General features: G+C 31.2%; 3 long non-coding RNA genes across 3 annotated transcripts; 1 reads left to right on the top strand and 2 right to left on the bottom strand.

Moving 5' to 3' along the window:
* Positions 1 to 6,823: 6,823 nt before the first annotated feature.
* On the top strand, positions 6,824 to 12,774 carry LOC149030494 (uncharacterized). The gene is made up of 3 exons (XR_016178692.1): positions 6,824 to 7,322; positions 7,737 to 7,831; positions 12,656 to 12,774. It is a non-coding gene; the product is annotated as an uncharacterized LOC149030494 (long non-coding RNA).
* Positions 12,775 to 14,943: 2,169 nt separating this feature from the next.
* On the bottom strand, positions 14,944 to 19,221 carry LOC149030495 (uncharacterized). The gene is made up of 4 exons (XR_016178669.1): positions 18,917 to 19,221; positions 18,605 to 18,818; positions 18,179 to 18,507; positions 14,944 to 18,048 (listed from the first exon to the last, which is right to left on the bottom strand). It is a non-coding gene; the product is annotated as an uncharacterized LOC149030495 (long non-coding RNA).
* A 481-nt stretch (positions 19,222 to 19,702) lies between these two features.
* Positions 19,703 to 20,656, bottom strand: LOC149030496 (uncharacterized). Its single transcript, XR_016178743.1, has 4 exons — positions 20,524 to 20,656; positions 20,214 to 20,374; positions 19,993 to 20,080; positions 19,703 to 19,840 (listed from the first exon to the last, which is right to left on the bottom strand). It is a non-coding gene; the product is annotated as an uncharacterized LOC149030496 (long non-coding RNA).
* Positions 20,657 to 22,586: the final 1,930 nt, after the last annotated feature.

The raw sequence follows: 22,586 nt of genomic DNA on the forward strand, positions 1-22,586 counted from the left end.
TTTTTTTTTAATTTGACACAAAATGTTTAATTTGTAGTTATGCATTTATTTCAAAATTAAAAATAATGTTACTTGTACTCTTGTCATTTTTCAACTATTCAAATATTAACAATTACGTTTGGTGTGTATTTTCTTTCGTAACATTTTTATGTACACTTTATATCTTAAGTTTTAACCAATATTTAGGATGAGTTTTCTTAACTAATTTTTTACAAGTTCTACATGAAAAGTACGGACAAATATTCTATTATCATACGTAGAAATGAATTTCCAGCATTTATAAAATAAATATATGAATATTGTCATCTTGTTTACTAATAGTCACTATCGTTAAAAAATAAAATTGAATTTTTTGTCAATAAAAGGACAATTTATATGATGTACGAAAAATTCTCGTTGTTCGATTAAAACTAAAAAAAAGGGGGAAAAAAAATAATATCAAATTTAAAACAAAACGAATCGATATAAAACGGTTATCACAAAAATTGCATGTATTTGTTTATATCAAAATATAATAATTCATCATATTAACGTATGAATTTGGAACTTTTGATCGGTAGTGTATACGAACATTCGTATATAACGTGCTCGAATCGATGCCGCTGCCTTTAGAGGAGTCTTCCTTCCATCTGTGCGTTTCCACTTGTGTCTCCACTTTCATGTTAATTCTCTTTCCCTCTGTCTCTCTCTTTCGTTCTCTCTCTTTAACTTTCTCGCGAATACACGCCCACGTATTCTCTTGTTTCACAAGTATACTACACTTTTGGTTCCAAGTAGCTACGTTAACGTCCCAAGTGGGGTTAGGGGTTGGGGTTCGGAGGTTGGGGGTTGTTGCCAGCTTTGAGAACATTTACTACGCGTAAGACGCGTACGAACGAGCGTTCTTTGACGCCTAGTACACATACTTCCAACCAGAAAAGCAAGGCTGCTAATTCAACGAAAACAAATTGCCACGTCGTTAGCCTCTCGAACAGAGACTACTACACTATCCCTCTCTCATACTTCTTATCCCCCTACCCTTTTTTCTTCTTTCTAGAAAGAGAGAGACTATCTCGTTTTCCCTCTGTCAAATTGCATCCAGAAGAGGCCATCCCCTCCTTCCTTCCCAGTCCTCTCCTTTGCACTCTTCCTGACGCACCAAACGGGTTTTTATCTTTTTTTTATGTTTTACCTAACATCTCTTAACGACTCGAGCATCTTTTTCCTCTCGTTTCGTTCAACTTTTCTCTTCCACATAATCCTTCTACGTCAATTTTCTTTCACCCCCACCTCATCCCTCCATTTTTTACGAACGATTCTTTTTCTTTTTATTCTTATTTATTTCATATTTTTTAATAAACTTACGATCGCGCTCGTTAATTTCAATTTGAACGGAACAACGTTGGAATAAAAATTATTGGTACTTATTAAAACATTTACCTGCTCATATATAGCCGATATTGTTCGTTATTTTAGCTGATATTTATCTCAAGAGAAACCCTTCCTCCCTCCCTTTCTTCTTCCTCATATTCCATACACGCGTGTGTATTCATTAATTTGAACAATTTTTTTCCTCTGGTATATATTATATTATACGGTATATTTTTATATACATACGAGAACGATCATCGGGGAAAATGGTTAAATGAACAAGTTAAATAGGAATGTTCGATATTTTCCCCCCTACCCTACCCTACCTTGCCTTGCCCAGCTCTTAGTTATTTCGAGTTTAACTAAATTTGTTTAACAATCAATTACTACTTTGCTACATTTCTTTTTGTCTGTAAATGACGATCGATGATTGGTTCCGAGTGCATCGAATAATGAATATCGATGTAGTTAAAAAAAAAAACTTTCATATTCCTCGAACACCGATATTACTATGGGATTACAATTATTATACAATAACTTTGTTATCTATACCTTTGTTAAAAATATTTATTATTAGATTTTGTTTGTAAAGTAATTTCATTTTTTTTTTAATCAATGTTTAATAAAAGATGTTTTTATATTTAAAATTCAATGAGTAGTTTTAAAGCGATCGTTAATTGTCAAATTTGATAAATTCAATATTTGTCAGTTATTTCACGCGTTATTATATAATAATTAGAATCCATTAGTAGTACCTTTATTTTGCTATTATCTCTTAAACGTGGTGCATCTCTTTTAAATTGAAATTTCGAAGAGTAATAAAAAATAACATTGGCATTCATTTGACGTTTCTTCTTTCAAATCAACACGTTATTCCTTGCACCGTATTATTATTTTACTTCGGCGGTAATTAAAAAAAAAAAAAAAAAAAACAGCGAACTTTTACGAAAATGCTGAACTTTGATTTGCTATTTCTAATCGGATTGCAAACAATAAGAAGAACTATTTAACGGATCGAAGCATTTATCTTTATCTATCTATCAATATCTGTAAGCGCCTATTACGGCACGTCATGTCTGATTATATATCGGTCGTGACTACTAACACATTACAACTACCACCATATTATATTTACACACATAAACGTGATCGTGCAACTCAACAATTTCCTCAAAGTTCTTCGATACTGTACGTGGCACGAATTGAATCGCGTGACGTCGAGCCGTCATTTTTATTATTTTCAGTATGTACAATGTTAAAACTAACAAATCGTATTATTACCTACCAACCGATTTGTTTTTTTGTATGTTACAGGAAGATAGAAAAATTTATTCCTCTATTCTTTTATCTTCCCACCCTTTTCTTTCTGTTTGTTTTGTTTGTTTTTTCAATTTCATCGATAGATTCTTTTACCAAAGCGGATTTGGTTTTGCCGTTCTATGTAACGAATACAATTTCTACTTTTAATCTTTCTGTCTTTCTTTTTTTTTTTAAATGTAAAAAAGCATCGATTTGAAAGAATGAGTATTTAAAAAAGATCCAAATTATTTTCCATCTCGAAGTGTCGAGCAGAGAGTGAAATTGACTTTTTTTTCTTTTTCAAATCGATTAGTTTGAAAAGTTAACAACGTGTGATACCAACTAGTCGTTTGTCTCGGTTCCTATTTGTTTGGAAACGTTGGTCGTCGAGTGGACGAACGTGTTGTCTCTTGACATTGCATTAGAAGTGCAAAGTTAATTGAAGGAAAATAAATCGTTTGTTTTTAGGGTACTTTGTCACGTTTTCTTTAGGAGGGTCAGAGATTACCACGTTTCTCTTGTTTTAGGGCCGATGAACGAGAATTAGGATCCTCTAAATTGTATCATAAATAAAAACCTTCCATGATGTATCGTCCTAAAGGGATCTTTTTATTTCTTCTCGTTGTTCGTCCCTTTACTTCTCGTAAGTATCTTTTTCTTTTGTATTTTGTTGTTGATAAAAATGATCTTACTGTTGAGAATTATTTCATATTCACAATTGTATATGATATTTTATATTATTCATAAATAGTTATAGAAATGCAAAATTATTTTATGATTAAAAATAAAAATGTTATTTAAAATATACATGGCAAAATATACATTTGTTACAGATTAATCAATAATATACGAAAATGTTAAAAAAAAAAAGAAATTATTGAGACGTCACCTATATCTTCTATCAGAATCAACAAAATAAATCAGTAATTTATATTTTCATATATCCATTTGTGACAGCTTTATAATTGCATGTATTTTAATGATTTAATATTTGTAAAAAAAAAAATATATATACATTGTTTTATTTTATTTTCAAAAAATCATAAAATATTCGTGAACAAATATTTCATACGAATAAAAATGAAACATCTTGGATTTCTATTAACGAATAATTTTTCTTCGGTTACTTTCGTCTCACCACTCTTTCGGATTTTATCAAACGATTCTCTACGTTCGTAGGGTTTATCAGTATGACAAAGAAAAAACATGACAGAAAAAAGAGTGAGAGAGAGAGAGGTAAATAGTAAGATACAGAGAATGGCAGAATACAGGTAGAAAAATTTTGAACGAGAAAAGGAGGAAAAACGTCCGGGTGATGTACGATGGCAAGGTTGTATGTTACCACAAGTGCATTTAAACGTATAATACGCGTAAACAACGGAGAACACACGCTCGATCGTAGCTATAGAAACGAGCAATATGTCATGCGGCAAACGAACATTTTTCTTCTTTTCCTACGTACATATCTATGTATCTACCTTCTCGTTACTTTGCTCGTTTTATAACAAATATATTTCTCTTCGTTTAGATATATACATATACATATATACACATATACACATATATAGATTTATATATATACATATACCTAACAGTATAGATGCATATACGAATTTGATTCTCCTATCGTTTGAAACGGACTTTTATATTTGAATAGAGGACACAACCCTCAAAAAAAAAAAAAAAGAAAAAAAAGAAAACGTAAAACCATCTTTTATATTTTTTCTGTATTTTCTTTCTTTTTTTATTTTATTTAATTTTCTTTCTCTTTTTTTCCTTTTCACTATTACACACAAATAGTTTGGAATTAGGAAAATGTAAAGAAAGATTACGCGTATGCTCAAACTTCCTTATGAAAATAATGTTTTCATCGCTAGAACAATTGGATATTTTTCGTATGTGGGTATTTAGTGGGTGTATGTGCGTGTATTTAAACAGAATGTATTTTGAAAGTTACCAATTACGTTTCTACATATTTTACATCGTCCGAATATCGCGGAGTTAGAAGAGAATTCCACAGGGTAACTTTGTTCGCGTGAACGGTTCTCGATTTATCGATGTGAACAGAGATTCTCGAACGGGATGTGATGAATGTGCAAATCAAAACGAAAGACAATGAATGGTGTGTACGGCAGCTCGTGAAGGCAGATTTGTGTATACGAAAGCGTACAGGAAGTATTTTTTTTTACTTCTCTCCTTTTTTTTTTTTTATTTGTCTTCCTTTTATATTTTTGTTTTATTTTTATTTTTACGTCTAGTTATTACAATATCTATAGTCAACGATTCAAGATCTTTGGGGAGAAAAAAGTTAAGAAAAATCATAGAAATTCTTGCGTTTAATGATACAGGTGTAATTAATTAACGATAAGGATAACAATGAAAATTCATAGATTACAGATAGATTCTGTAAACGGGTTCTAACAATGTGGATACAATGAAAGGGTAAGCTCGTTAATATCAGTCCAACGAATCGGCTCGTTATCAATCGTATACGTAATGAAAACCAAGGTGGTAGGCTCAAACGTAATAACCGATCTTGCGTGTTATTCACGCCCGAGTTTCGTCAAATTCACGGTATCGTGAACTATCTAATTTGATTCCAATTAGCGTATAACGCATGAAAATGATTGCCAATCCGTTTAGTTCCAAGCATTTTGCGTGTTTAACTTCTGAATCAAATGTGAGAAATGGAAGAAAGGATATTAACGTTGGCAGTAAAAAACAAGAAAAAAACAAGACAAATTTTAAATCCCCAATAGAGTATAATCTTTTTCGCGAGCTCTCTAGAGAACTCTTATCTCGATTAAAAGTCATTATCTTTGAAGTATTTGCATTTTCAACGATGGAGTACTCTTGGACATATTTTTCTTTTCAATACATTGGATGGTGAAAAGTGTTTTTTCGCATTTTTTGTTGATTAATAAAAATTGCATAATTCCGGTAATAATAATCGGATCAAATAATAAATAAATACGTTTAAAAGCTTAAATATCACAGAATATATAATTAAACAAAAAATTTTAGCATTCCCAAAACGTGGGAATATAAAAATAAAATTCAATAAAGTTTGCATCGCGCTGGTAAAATCGATGAAATGATGGAACAAATTGAACGATATTACCAAATTATTTTGTGTAGATAGATTAATAGTTTGAAATTGTTTTTACTATAAGGTACACATAAAAAAAATATGAGATAAAAGAAACCCTTATTTAACTTTTGTATTATATTAAAATGCGAAAAAAGTTCTTACCCGACCCAATATAATGAAATACATTTTATACGTCTCATTATAGTGATCCTACTTAAAAGTCTATATACTTTATACCACCTACATACATATTTCTCAAAAGAAAAGAAAACATTTGTACATCTTTTTAATTAGTTATTAACTTCAACGTTATATTTCGTTTGCAAGCGGCTAACAAAGTGCAATGGACCGAGTTGCATCTCATCTCGTCGACTCGTATCCCCTATTTGCATGCCATTCTACTCTGCCTTTTCTTTCTCTCTATCTTTCCTTCTCTCTTTCCTACTTTCATTCTCTTTCTCTTTCTCTTTCTCTTTCTCTCATTTGATCCTCACTTTTGTGAACGTTAGCAACACGAGCTAGCTCACTTCTTTCTGCATACTTCACATTTATTTCTCTCCAACCATTTTCTTTCTCTACCACTCGAGAACACACGAATCTAGCAGTGTAAAACAACTTACTTTTTCTCTCAACGTGTTTCTTTTCAATGCCCCTTCGACTATTTTTTTTTACCAAGTTATCTCTTACATCCCTTTTCTTAACCTTTGTATAAACCCTTTTTTATCATTTTATTACCCTAAGTTTCACCTCACTCGTTTTAGAAAAATTATCTGATTTTTTCTTCCAATAATGAAATCTCGACTGTTATATATATATAGATAAAATATTTTAAGATTCGCAAACGATTTAATAAGATCTTTTTTTAAACATAAATTTACCTTTATTACTTTTTTTTCAATTCAATCATTCCATTACTCTCTGCATTACTGAAAGTTATGCTAGTAAATTTTCCATTTTTTTATTTTTATTTTTTTATATTGAAAACGATCGTTCGATGTTCCCTTTCCTTTTATTATATAAAAAATCATCTTTCGAGCAAGAATTTAATTTAATTTTAGATTAAAAGAAAAAAAAGCAAGAGGAAAAGAGAGAAGAAGAAGAAGAAGAAGAAGGAATAAAAAAAATGAATAAACTAAATATGGATCATTATCCAATAAAAGGCACGCGCGATTTGATAAGAGAAATTATTGGAAATCTTGGAGTTGTTAGCGAAAAGAGGGTAGTAGCATCGTCGGTGAATGAGAGCCTGACTGAGTGAAAATTAAAAAAGAAAGAATAAGAAAAGAGACCAAAAAAATCAAACAGAATGGAAGAAATTTGGGGGTATGAAAGAAAGAAAAAGAGAGATAGAAAGAGAGGGGAAAAAGGGTGGTGGCAGGTAGGTATAGCTGGAAAATCCTCTTGTTTATGTCTCGGAATCGAGTAGTCCCAGGAGGGTAGGAGGAACGGTACAATGTAACGAGAGGAATTAGAGTCTCTGCTGTGGACTTCAGTGAAAGCAAGAGAAAGAGAGAGAAAGAAAAAGGATGAACGGGATGATAAAGGAGAGAAAAAAGAAAAGAAGGGGATGAATTATATCTGTGTAAGTATATATACGTGTGTATTTGCATGTTCAAAAGACGAAGACGAGTTAGTATTACTATTACGAGAAAGAGAATGAGAGAGAGTATTCGTGTGTGGTGTGAGAAAGTGAGTGAAAAAGAGAAGGAATAAGAAGAGAAAGAAAAGAGACTACGAAAGGGTTGAAATGAGTAGGAGAAGGGGGAGAACAGGTGGGGTATGGAGATGGAGTACCAAGGTAAATTTATTTGCATAGGCCCCCCGAGTCTCTTCCGAGCGGAAATACAACTAATTGGATTCTCAGGCATCGGCGTGTGTGAAACTCACCCATTGTGTATCTTTCGGGACTCACTCTCTCCTTCTCTCTCTGCCATTCGTATGTGGATGTATATATATATATATATATATATATATATATATATATATGTATGTATAGATACGTGCGCTCATGTGCACGCAAGAACGGACTCTCAGGATCAGCTAGGTTTTTTCCGTCCAGTAAAAAGAAGTTAAGAGGACTGACCAAGAAAAGTACATCGACTAATCTAATTCTGTCTGTATGCAGTTTTCTTCCTCGTTCCTCTTTTTTTTTCTTTCTCACTCTCTTTCGTCCTTCCATCGTAGTTGCTCGATGTCAACCGTCTAGATTTTATTTTTCCGTCCTAGAGTTTCGTAAGAACCCCCTTGTTAAACTGCGAAGCACTGGAGAAAGAAGGAGAAGAAGGAAGGAAGGAAGGAAGGAAGGAAGAAATGAATGTGGAAGGTTGCAATGGCGGCGAAGGTTTCAATGCGACCTAACTCCCTCTCTTTTTCTATTTTTTTTTCCTTTTTCTTTGCCCCCACCCTCTTTTCCTCTCTCTTCCTTTTCTCTAAATTTTTCTCTTTTTCATTGGTTTTTCGTGTGTACGACTGGTAAAACTATAAAATGCAGAATGCCGGCGCGGATATTATCCTGTATTGATTTTTGCGAGGTGTACTCTTCGAATCGTTTATTGCTTCGTGTGTGCCTACCACGAACATCCCTTTACGAGGTTTGGGAGCTTCATCTTGTATGTGTGTGTCTGTGTATTTAAACTATTTCTTCGTATGTAACTTCATTTATCATTTCACATTTTGTTTCATTAAAATTCACGTACTTTGGATATATGTAAAAATATTCCTCAATTCATAATAAATTTAATAGTAATTTAACAAAACTATTGATCACATACGAAGTTTTATAAAAGAAATGAATTAGTTAGATCTATTATATTGTTTCATAAATTCTCGTATTTTCAATTATTTTTATTATCATCATAATTTACGTGCATTGATTTTTCATAGGAAAAAATTGTTTAATTTTTTTTTACAATTTGAGACAAATTTAACAAAAAAATGATCATGTAAAAATACTAGAACAAACTAAATTAAATCCTTAACTTTGTGCATCATATTAATTTAAAATTATTTTATCTTTTTACTTTATCATCGTAATTAACGTGTATTGATTTCCGTAAAAAAAAAAAAAAAAAAAAAAAAAAATTGCGCATCTGTTGAAAATAAATTATGAAAAAAACTTTCAAATAAAAATTTACCGATTCGAATCACGTAAAAAGTTTGAAAAAAGAAAAATCTATCAGATGCCAATCCCCGTTATTATTACTTTATATATATATGTGTACAGTGACTCGCAAATGTTAGCACAAAATCTTATTTTCTAGTAACATGCGAACGTGCTATCTACGTAGAAGGAAGAACAATTCGTGCGAGAGGTAATAGAAAAAAAAAGTGGTAGGAGAAATGTAGGTGGAGGTGGAGGTGGTGATGAAGGGGCAAAAGGAGATGGGGGAGGGTTTGGAAAACGTAAACCGATAGCTAGCGTAAACAGACGCGTAGCGAGAAAAGGCGGTGGATTAGCGAGGTGAGTGGAGATGGAAACTGGCTACGGAAGGATGGGGGATAAAAAAAAGAAGAAAAAGTATTTATGTGTATACGTGTATATGTGAGAAAAAAAGAAAGAGAGATGAAGTAGATGAGAGGAAAGAGGTGAAAAGAGGGTATGGGTGGTTTGGGGAAGGGGGTAGGCGCTAGCCGATAGGTAGAATGAAATACCTGGTCACGCGGAAAATTCGGGAATTGAGTTCCCGATCGTCGTGCTAGCAACGTCGCCGATCGTTTTTCGATCGAACATCGAGAATTACGATCGAGTAATTACCTGGCGCGACGTCGTTACTCTGTAGTACCATTCGAAACCTTTTTCAACATAGAAATACAGAAGAATACTTTTACCTCGAGTTGTTGCTGTTGTTGTTGTTGTTATTTCTTCGCGCAATTCGTTATGTTAAAATATTTAATTGTATAGGAAAAAGTTCGTACCGATTTATTCAATTTATATACGAATTATATATAATGTTATATAATATTGTTGTTTTATTTTTTTGTCGAAATCTGGAGGAATTTCTTGGGTGATCTAATGTACGAGTCTATCTGATACGAAATAATTCAATTGAATATTTTTTAATAGAAAAAAACCGAGATGAGTTCTACAGGTAACTCGATACTTGCACTTAAATTAAGATAAATGTATTTTTAATAGAAATATAAATGGAATATATAATTACAAATTACCACTAATTTTTTTTAATTTAATTTATATGTAGGTGTATTGGATTTCTTTGAACGTTCTCCTCGATGTAAAGAAAAATATATGTTAATTAGAAATATCAAATCGATAGGGATTGTTTAAAACAATCCGTCCAATAATTATTTATTTTGTAAGAAATAAAAGAGAGAAGAGAGAAAGAGAAAGAGAGAGAGAAGAGAGAAAGAGAATGAGAGAAGAAATTTACGTCAATTTAAAGGATTAATTTTTCGAGTTATTAGTTAATGCGTATCATAATACAGTTCCTCACGTAATAACGAAATATGATTTATGCATAGTGACAAAGAAAAGGGATAGAAAGAGAAAACGAGAAAGAAAGGGAGATAAAAGAAAGAGTTTGTAGATAGAGTTCATTTGCGGAAAAGATCGTCCCAGCTAATGCCACCTGTGTCTCTTATGTAAAATACACTCAGCCGTGCTTGGAAGATACGGGGCTAGGTTCGTTGAAAATATAATTCAGTCTTACGGCCACGCCAGCTGTGTGACTTTAATAAACGTTGCTCTCACGCGTGCTTCGCTGATACGCAAGAATTACGACGTTTTGAGATCATCCAAGTGAAAACGTTTCAATTATTCTCTTCCCTAGAATGCCTACTTACCTACTTGCATATATACATTTTAATATTTCCATTGATATTTTCATCAATAAACCATTTATCCACGACATTTCTTTAATTTAACACGATGTAATATTTATTGATAGAAAATTATATATGCATATATATGACTGTGTCATCTCAATTGAATATTTAAACAATTTATATTCGAATTAAAATCGAAACTTTAATGCATTGTTTTCCCTTATTGTTAGTTGGAAATGAAAATAGGATTTGAAAAGTACCGAGAGAGAGAAAGAAAAAGAGAGAAAGCATGAGGAGATTAAAAACACGAATGTACGCAAAACATATGTATATATGGTTGGGTTGGTTATATGTTGTTATAACGTATATCGTACATTTAAATTTATAATATTTTCATGTCTCGACTATCCGATAAAATAGAAGCTTTTCAAGTAAAAGTTTTAGGTAACTCTCCTACTCCATACTCTTCACCTCTTTCTCTATAGGACTTTGAATAACCAGAAAGCTTCGTTAAGTATGTTACCGGTCAATGACAGCTTTGAGTTTCTAACGAAAGCCAACACGGGATCTCTGGAAGCTCGTTAAAATTTTACCTTCCAAACTATACATACATATATATATTTATACACGTCTATACACACGCGCGTGTCAAAAATAATATTAAAGCAATTATATCCGAGCACAAAAATTGCGAAATCATTGATAGTTCGTTTCACGCCCTTAAAAGAAAGGACAGAAGATAAAAAGGTGTGTGCGAGATGAAATCGATGACATTTCCGCGATAGTTGCGAGACGATATTATTCAACGTTACGATGAAGGAACTGAAGAACAAAAGAAATAAAAGAAACCAAATTCCATTTTGCGGGATATCGTTGACGATCGAAAAAACCATCGGATTGCTATCGGAATACACTTGACCCTTTCGTGATTCTCTACGATCGATATACGATATATTTCAAAATGGCACAGCTCCCCGTGTTATCAACTTTTCTTTTAGATGAATATTTAAACTCGTGCCAGTTTGAAATTTTATCCTAGATATGCATATATACCCGTCCATCGTTAGATATCATCTAAACACTTTTTACCAACCTCCCCGGCCTCTCTCTCTCTCTCCATCTCATTAAGTCGATCAATTTATCCGGTTTGCTATGATTATTTATATCATAAGTTATTGTTAAAACGTTTCAGATAAATATTAAATCGTGTATTAAAAGAAAACTTTGAAAAAATTAGATGAATCTTCAAAATGAAATTAAACTCGATTGTACAATTTTGCATGATTATAAAATACGAAATAAATTTGATACGAAACATAATTAAACGATAAATTAATGAAAATATAAGGAAAAGGATGTTATTATGCAGTCATAATTATTATCAATAAAATTAACGAGCAAATTTTTATCGGAAAGAGAGAGAGAGAGAGAGAGGAAAACCAAATTGAAATAAAAAAAAATAAATAAAATAAGTTTATCTTTTAATCATTTCCATTACCAACGTGATATAGATCGAAGTAACGTGTTAGATAGGTATCGATAGTCTCGTAAATAAATCGTTTAAATCGTCTCTTGTCCCTGGTAGACATGCACTAATCGTGCCGGGGTCGTTCTCGTTGCCCATTAAGCTCGACTACACGATGGAGAAAAGAGATTGGAAGGATCGTCGAGGTGTCGGTCGATACTTACGGTGCTATCCGAGAGAAGGTCATTGAAACGCATGCACGAACGAGTTCGGGGGATGATTTTCTCTCTTTTCTTTTTGGCCCGTGCAAATACAGAAGAGAGAGAGAGAGAGAGAGAGAGAGAGAGAGAGAGAAAGAGAGAAAAAGAAAGATAAACTAACTAAAGAGAGAATAAAGAAAAGATAAAATGAGAGAGAGGGAAGAAGGCACGCGCTAGGACGATTAATTTTCTCGTTTCGTCCGTCTGCTTCCTTTTATTTCAATTACTTTACGTCATCATTCTCACCCTGTCGCAGATTCTCTTAAGTCACTTGACTATCTATCTATCTGTCCATCTATCTATCTATCTATCTACCTATCTATCTACCTATATATCTATCTATCCTATATATATCTACATACACTTATATATCTATATCTATATCTATATCTATATCTATATATAAAGGAAGGAATCACGATTAATCCGAGCGTGGGTGAAGTAGATCAACACCAGCTCGCGCAAACTTTTAACTATCAAGGAACTGGGAGCAGGAAGACGGTAGGAAAACTTTCCTCGAGTTCGTCTATCCGGTAAGTTTCAAGAGTCCAAGATATCGTCGTGCCATCAGCTGCCCTCTTCCCTTCCCCCTTCACTCCTTCCCTCTCACTCTCTCACTCTCTCTCTTAACTACTCTCTTCTTCCTTCTCGCGTTCAACATAGTCTCATCCTTCGTTTCGTCCTTCGCTTCATCGTCTATCTTCTTCCATCTAGGTCTGCTTCCTACTTTTACATCTCCCTCGGTTCCATCTACTCACTCCCTCTCTCTCTTTGTCACCCCTTCCCATCACTCCTTGCTGGTCTCGTCTCGTATCCCTCTGAACTACCAAAGTACTAGCCACGATTTCGTTCCCTTCCAGCCATGTCCTTTCGAGAACTAAATCCTTGTTGGGTGTTAGACGAGACCGTAACACACGTCTGCGGTGATTTCTGGTCTGTAGTGAGAAAATACAACACAACGGAGAAAGGAAGAGAGAGATAGAATGAGAGAGAAAGGAAGAGATGGAGAGAGAGAAAGAGTGTCGGCAAAGGAAAAACGGAAACACGATTGCCATATCAAATTCCATTCCCCTTGCCCCACGATTTCGATTCCGTTCTTTTTACTCACTTTTCGTTACGTTTTCTTGTTTTTTTATCTCTCACTCTTTTTTTTCCTTTATTTAAAAATTTTTTTTTTTTTTTCGAATGCAAAACCATCAGTTATATATGTTCCATTACTGTGTGAGAAAGAGAGGAAGAGCAATAGAGACAACAGTATAATTTATAATTGACGAGAACCGTCTCTGTTCGGATTTTATTTATTTCTTTTTTGTTCTCTTTTTTTTCTTTCAAAGAATGAAAATTATTCATATCTAATACGTTTTTTTTAATAATAATCAAATTATATAAAACAAAATAACATTTCTATTCATAAATTCCGCACACTAAAATTGTCTATTTTCAGTCAAAAGTATCAAGACTATACTTTTGTCTAAAAATGACTTATAAAATAAACGTTGTTTAAAATTTTATAAAGATATTATTTACCCTTATTCCTTAAAAGGTATTAACAATAGTCCAAGTGAAGTTTTAATTATAGGTATTTTTGAATTCCACTACTGTCTGAATCTCATATGGTAGGAGATAAATAAAAAAAACGCCGAGTTTAAAGTGTTTATCTAAATTCTATTCTATATCATATAGAGCAATATCAGTTTCCCACCCAAATAACGTGGAGTTTTTGAAATATAATAGTAAATTTTTAATTGTTGATTTATATAATGACAACTAATAGCGAGTGTTGAAATAGGACTTATAATTCTCAGTATAATTGAACGCCGGAGTGAATATACATTTGTGTACTCACTTGTTACATACTGTTATATCACATATATGTGGCATTTTAGAATTAAAATAATGCATATATGAAATATGAACAGTTTGCATTAGAAGTTCTACGATGACTCCAAAACAAGAATACTTGGTGCAGTATGACGATTGGAAAGTTCCTCGATTTGTTATTGCAGAAGGTCCATCGAAGAATTCATTCCACATCTTTTAAAAGGATGAAAATTCGTCGGTAGATCTATAATATAAAATAAAAGAAAACGATAAATTATATCTGCAAAATAATCCATAATCATATAAAATAAAATCGAATAAAATGTAAATAAAAATAGATACTTACAATGCATTCCAATGGGATGCAGCTCTATTGCACCATGGCGATGCACCTCGCGTGAATCTAAAAACGCGGTATAAACGAAAATAAGAAACTATAGATGAGTTTCTTATCGCGAAACCGAAATTTTGTTATACGACGAACAACACTGACTCTAATTCGCGTTTGATTTTAATTTAATACTCGCCCGATCACTGATTCTATAACTAATTCAAAATGAACTGCATTGCACGCAGTCAATTCAAACAAACACATTTCACACTTAAAAAAAAAAAAAGTAAAGACAACACATTTTTTAAATAAATAAATAATACTTCTATTTACATCCCATAAGAAACCAAAATTCTTGATGAAACTCTTAATATTCTATTTTTTTCTTTGCTACACATATCTAAAGATATTTAAATTTATATTTGTTATAGAATTTTAGATAATTATATTTTTGATTCAGTATATAAATAAGTGCCTTCAGAAATGCCATTACATATATATATATATATATATATATATATATATATATATATATATATATATATATATATATATTAACAAGTAGTCATTTAAAACATTGAGATAGAAGAAAATCTCAAAGATTTGTTGTTAAATCCAACGATGATCACCTGCAACAAGAAGAAAACTATATTAATCATACAATCAAGTGATACAGAATAGCCTAACATATGAATCGTCCAATTTACAGATGCACTTTTCAATTGAATTCATTATTTGTTTCATTCAAATCTCTATTTACCGATGCAATAATTGTAAATTTAAACGCGTATAATTTTAAATTTACATAAAAAAATATATATATATAAAAAAGAGGAAAAGTACAGATATCAAGTTACAAAAACAAATATCTATTAATTATTATAAAATACTTTTAAAGTGTATTATTCTATAGAAAAGATATTACAAGTTTAATAAAATACGACAAAAAACAGTGAAAAAATTTAAAGACAAAACAAGAAAAGAGAAATTACTTTAATATTTATTGAAAGTTATTTGAGCTTCAAAATTTAATAATAAGGGAATTTTAATGTTTTTGATTCTAATTAACTAAAAACTTCTGCATCTTTTTGATGATTTTGGGACACAAATTTGATGTCCCAAGGAGATGGAATGGTCCATCATCTCCAATTACAACTAGAAATTAATGACGAGCAAAGAAATAATACAATTAAATATAAAATATGACTAAAGAATCATTCTCAAAAGGTTCAAACATGATGTTGAACCTTTGAAAATAACTCAATAGTCTGTAGTTGCCCTCTTGAGCCACAATTAAGTGGGGGCCTCTTCGGCATTAAGCCTCTTCTTTCTTCATTCCCTGAAAACTGCATTTGGACATTTCCTGCGTGCCAGAAAGATAAGATTTTTCAAACTACTTTTGCAAATAAACTCGTACTTTGTTATGATTCTAGTTCTCAATTATTAAAAAATGAATTTATATTTCCCGTATACTTTTCTAATTCGTGGACCATCAATAAACTAAAAGTTCATTGACTATACACGAGAACATTTAATCGAATGTCCAAGCAGATAATATTTTCCCTCGATGACCTAATAACACTTCGCACTTTTAACGTCGAGTAATAAAATCGAATTGAAATAAATAGTGCAATAAATGTAATGCATTTTCTTGCAATACTTTTATTTCATTAATTCGTTATATTTAATTATATCAAATATTTCTAGTTGTACGAGGAAATCGCGATAGTGCGTAGTGCTAATCCTGAAATACTTAAAACTAAGTATCAAATGCATCAAAGAATTTGCGAATTTGATTCGACTCTATCTCGTTCGAGATAAAATCGAAGTAGAAATGAATCTTGCAAATGGTTGCAAATACCTTTGAATCATGATACATAATAAAGATCACAGAATAGTTACAAAATAAATTAACAAATCAAACATAATATAGAATGAGATGATCAAATTTTGTAACAATTCTGTATAAACCAGGAGGCGGAATTTCCACTCCGGAGTGGAAGTAAGAAGTCTAATACCTTTCCTGGATCCTACCTACTTAAAATTAAAGTTTTCACATTCATTCAAAGAAGTATGCTACCTGCCTGCCTATTATCCATATTTTTACCCCTTTTAAGAAAAAACATTCATACCCACCCACTCACTCCACGGTTCTCACACATACCACCAGGGTGCAAAAGCCTAAACTAGAGAGCATGCCCCGGGGCACCTCCGACACCCTAGCTCAACCACGTTTTCTAAACTTATATGCTAATGGGTATACGTACGTTTTGCTGTAATCGACTGCAAAGGCTAATGATTATTGCATAAATAACTAAAGCAAAAATACAAGTATACACTAGTATATATGTATGCATACTAGTAATATACAAGTATATCAAAGTTTCCACAAATAAATGCAGTAACTCTACTATGCAAACGATTATCAAAAAAATTAGAAATGTTTAATATAAATATAAGAATGAAGATAGATATGTAGAAGTAATACTTTAAGTATTTAATGATGTATTAAATGAATAAAAAATAACGCGAAACGATGTACAATACACACTACCTAATACGCACACACAGGTGTAAAGTACATCGTGCAATCACTAGCACAATAACAGCCGCCAATAGGGGAAAAAACTACAACTAAACCCACGCTAACTGTTTCTCACCCATACGTGTAACGCCTGGGCACACGCATAGATGAGAACGCAGAAAGTATGGGGGGGAGAAACGGGAGATTAGTATATTAGAAGCTGAAAATCCTGATCTAAAAAATATGATTAACACATATATAAATATATCAAAAGATTTTAATAAAAATTCATCTAAACGGGCTAAGGACTCTACAAGTCATTTGGTGAATAATGACTTAAACAAGCGAATGAAAAAAAAAGTTACCCCATATGAAACAATTATAGTTTCGAGGTAAGGATGTATTAAAAGACTCTACGATGATGATGAATATTTTTTGCAAACCTCGGACGACTTTTTCATTAAATGGCTGTTCTAATGAAAGAACTGGGCTTTGAGCCGCCACTTAACTGCCAAAGTCTATCCGTCGCGAATAAGTTTGTCTTCTTGCTCATTTATTTAAAATATCGAAGTATCGATTATTTATTAAATATCAATAGATTATTCTCGATTAGATAAACTATGTACGAAGCAATGCATGTAAGACATTTATTACATACTTTTCTGGACGAAAACGAGTAAATTAATGCTCAATTTCATCACTATTGACCACGAACAAAACACGTAATAAAAAAGAGAGTGCATTTATTAATTGCATTATTAATTAAATGAATTTAACCGATGAGACAAGAAAACCTATCCTAAACTAATAATAAAACATACAATAAAATATACAATTTTCATGAGTAACTCCTAAAAAGCAATTACTCATGTGCTCGTCAATAATTTATTTAAATAATTACAACCAGTAACTCGTGCCGATTAGGACCTTTCATCCTCGGCATGATTGAGCACTGGAGGGACTTTAAATAAAAACTCACGGTTTAAGAAGTTCTGCGATGGCTCCAAAACACTCCTACTTCGCAGCAAGTATTGTAGTCAGACGATAGAAGACGATACTCGATTTACCATTGAAGAAGATCCACCAAAAATCCATCGAAGATCCATCGAAGAATTCATCCAACATCTTTGAAAGGAAGAGAATCCATGGTTATATCTGTAAAATAAAATAAAACAAAACAATAAGTTATCTGGAATATTATCCAAAATCATATAAAATAAAATCGAATAAAATGTAAATAAAAATAGATACTTACAATGCATTCCAATGGGATGCAGCTCTATTGCACCATGGCGATGCACCTCGCGTGAATCTAAAAACGCGGTATAAACGAAAATAAGAAACTATAGATGAGTTTCTTATCGCGAAACCGAAATTTTATTATACGACGAACAACACTGACTCTAATTCGCGTTTGATTTTAACTTATTACTCGCCCTATCACTGATTCTACAACTAATTCAAAGACTGCCTTGGTCGCAGTTTGATGATACCACCATTACCATTGCTTTGCAAACTGTCAAGTTTCTTTACCGAAAAAACGAAACTTTAATATACGACGATCAACACTGACTCTACTATATTCTGCAACAGAAAAAGAAAAATAACAATTAATATCATCATCTTTATGAAGAAACCATTAAATTTATCATAGAAATGTTTGATAGGAAAATATACTCACTTGTAGTCTTCATTGATGATTGCAGGATGGGTATCCTACCCTTAGGATGACGACGTAAAAAATAAAATTAAATAAAAAATCTGAAAAGCTGAAACATACTAAAAAATATAATGCAACATTTCCTGTAAATCATTTCTGAAGGCAAGATACATTAAAAGATGTGTTGTCATAAAACGTTCAAAAACTCCCGTATTGCTTCGCGCACGATTGCAATCTGAAACAAAAATAAAAAACAATACTGTTAATATCATTACAATCAATGAAAACCATTGAAATTTTTTTTGTAATTATTCAATATAAAAGTATACTCACTTTGAATCTATATCGTTGAATACACGATGGGTCTCCTACCCTTAGGATGACGATGAATTAAATGTTTAAAATGAAAAAAAGAAACTGTGGCGAGTTCCTTTACCGAAAAAATGAAACTTTAATATACGACGATCAACACTGACTCTACTATATTCTGGAACAGAAAAAGAAAAAGTACAATTAATATCATTGTCTTAATAAAAAAAAATTATTAAAATTATTAAAGAAATGTTTATTAAAAAATATAATTACTTTTAATCTTCTATGATGAATGCACGATGGGTATCCTACCCTTAGGATGACGATGAATTAAAAAAATAAAAATATAAAACCTGAAACATACTAAAGATTATAGTACAAAATATTTCTTGAAAATTATTTCTCAAGGCAGGACACGTTAAAAGATGTGTTATCATAAAAAAAAAAAATCAATGTTCATTATAAAAAAGAAAGTGAAATAATCTATGAGAATTGAAATTATTAAAAGTAAAAGTTATTAAATATTTATGAAATTTATCAAAATATGCAACTATTTGCTTGCTAAATTACATACCAAGTATGTAATGTTAATAAAAATATTAATTAGAAATCTTTAAAGTTGTCTAAATAAAACAATAATTGTATCAGCAAACTTAATAAAGAGTAACATAAAAAATAAACCAGTTTTTATACCATTCTATGCAATGAAAAAGTATTAAAATCAAAACGATAACGTTAGAAATAAAATTATTAAATAATTTAATACGCTTTATTTTCGTAGATGTTGTCTTGTTGAAGAATGGAAGACGAATACGAGGTACGTTACTACATAACCTTGGTAGAGGAGATCTCGGGAGTGTCGAACGCTCGGCTATTATACCTATGTTATCGGCTGTTTACGTTTTGTTGTTGGAAATTCGACGAAGAAAATTCCTCGAGAAATTCCTGGAAATAAAAATACACATTTATATAATAGCTTATATGTCGAGTGTATTGTTTTCTTATTCTTCCTCTCTCTCTCACACTCCTTCTCTCTCACTCTTTCTGTAGTATTTCTATATGCTTATATGCTTATACTTAAAAAAAATAATGCTCACCTCGCCGTATATGGAGAAGATAAAAAAAGTTGCCACAAGATTAAAAGGTTAGTGAATTCGTATTATAACTCTTCCCATGTTAAGAAAACTACAAGAAAGTAAAATATGAAAACACATATAAAAATTATGCATGTAGTATGCATTTGATATATAACATTCGTTATATATCATTTAATATATAACAGGAAGGTGTACATAAAAATATTAATTGAAACAATTACCTGAAATTAACGGGATAACAAAATCCGCTGCACCAAGTATACAGATCGCAGATTAAAAAATTCGAAAGATTCGCCATATTGCAGTGCATAAAGCAGGCGCATAAGACTGGCGCGAAAATACTGCATGCGCGAAAATGATGCGCAGTAGATTTTCTTTCCACCTATAATAAAAACAAATTTCGAATGATTAAAAATACGATATAGAAGCATAAAAATTGTCAAAATATACTCAAAAAATCAAAATTGATCCTTATATCCTTTATATATTATAATAGAAAGGTGTAAACCTTACAAAATATCTATTAATTACCTGATCTTAACGGGACGATGACACTCCGATGTGTTCTCCACGAAAGACGCCATGAAACTGAAGAATTCGGACGAAAGCTTGGCCGTGATTGGCTAATTCATTTTTTTGAACAAGAAAAGGGTCATCACGGCTTCTTACACGGACACAATCTGACCTTCCTCATGACCACGCTGGTCAAACTACATATGATAATTTATTTATTAAATAAATTAAAAATCATTTCTATTTTTCTAATAAATGTACACAATACTTATAAATATTCTAAAAATAATGAATAGAATAAAGACAATGTAGACATTAAGAGATCTTTGTCGTTTTGCATAAAAGAATACAATCGTATAGAAGAGAATTGTCGATAGAAAAATGTCTAATATGAAATGTAGCATATGAAAGAATAAATTCCTAAAATCTGTATCGATAAAGAATCCTCACAATTGAAATACTTTCAGAGATGCATAATTGTTTTAAAAATATTCATAATAACGTTTATACACGATTCACACACGAAGATTATTCCACATGCTTTTCTATGCTATAAGATACTACATGCTCTTTATTCTATTCATTATTTTTAGAATAATTATTAATAACGTGTACGTTTAATTTCTAATCAACAAAAGAAACATAAATTTAGAACATATCAAAATTAGTTTCTATTTAATGTACCTTAAATCCTATGAAATGTTTAAACCAATGTATATGCATAGAAACAATCTGAAATGTAATTAGAGAATATTAGAATGATAAAATAATTGTTAAATAATTAATATAAGTGCATATTGTTATCTAATAACTTATTACATATGATCTATGTACCTTTCTTTTCAAGATTCACCTTTTAACTGAGGCATTATCCTCTGTGAAAATGCTTTTATTTTAATGTTGTTTAGGTTATTTTCCAAATGTTGCCCATGTATGTAACAAAATAAAACATTCCAATTAAACAGAGATTAACATTATAACTCTCTTCATGTTATTACTATTTTTATTAAATACACATGTAACTTGTAATCATTATAAAAATAATGAATACAATAAAAAGAATGCATAATATAAACATTATCTCATTGCTCACGAGAAAACAATCATGTAGAAAAGAAATCTTGTCAAAGAAATTTGCAAAACAATTGACAATCTATCGCTTGCCACACGTATAAAATTAAATCTTTATCATAAAGGCGAGTTTTTACGTTGAAGAAACAAATTATAGGGACTTTTCTATTGTTGGCAAGCGATAGATTGTCAATTGTTTTGCAAATTTCTTTGACAAGATTTCTTTTCTACATGATTGTTTTCTCGTGAGCAATGAGATAATGTTTATATTATGCATTCTTTTTATTGTATTCATTATTTTTATAATGATTACAAGTTACATGTGTATTTAATAAAAATAGTAATAACATGAAGAGAGTTATAATGTTAATCTCTGTTTAATTGGAATGTTTTATTTTGTTACATACATGGGCAACATTTGGAAAATAACCTAAACAACATTAAAATAAAAGCATTTTCACAGAGGATAATGCCTCAGTTAAAAGGTGAATCTTGAAAAGAAAGGTACATAGATCATATGTAATAAGTTATTAGATAACAATATGCACTTATATTAATTATTTAACAATTATTTTATCATTCTAATATTCTCTAATTACATTTCAGATTGTTTCTATGCATATACATTGGTTTAAACATTTCATAGGATTTAAGGTACATTAAATAGAAACTAATTTTGATATGTTCTAAATTTATGTTTCTTTTGTTGATTAGAAATTAAACGTACACGTTATTAATAATTATTCTAAAAATAATGAATAGAATAAAGAGCATGTAGTATCTTATAGCATAGAAAAGCATGTGGAATAATCTTCGTGTGTGAATCGTGTATAAACGTTATTATGAATATTTTTAAAACAATTATGCATCTCTGAAAGTATTTCAATTGTGAGGATTCTTTATCGATACAGATTTTAGGAATTTATTCTTTCATATGCTACATTTCATATTAGACATTTTTCTATCGACAATTCTCTTCTATACGATTGTATTCTTTTATGCAAAACGAC

This window comes from Polistes dominula, unplaced genomic scaffold (assembly GCF_049000335.1).
Source record: "Polistes dominula isolate Pdom_NZ unplaced genomic scaffold, Pdom_raw_medaka contig_18, whole genome shotgun sequence".
NCBI classification, from domain to species: Eukaryota; Metazoa; Arthropoda; class Insecta; order Hymenoptera; family Vespidae; genus Polistes; species Polistes dominula.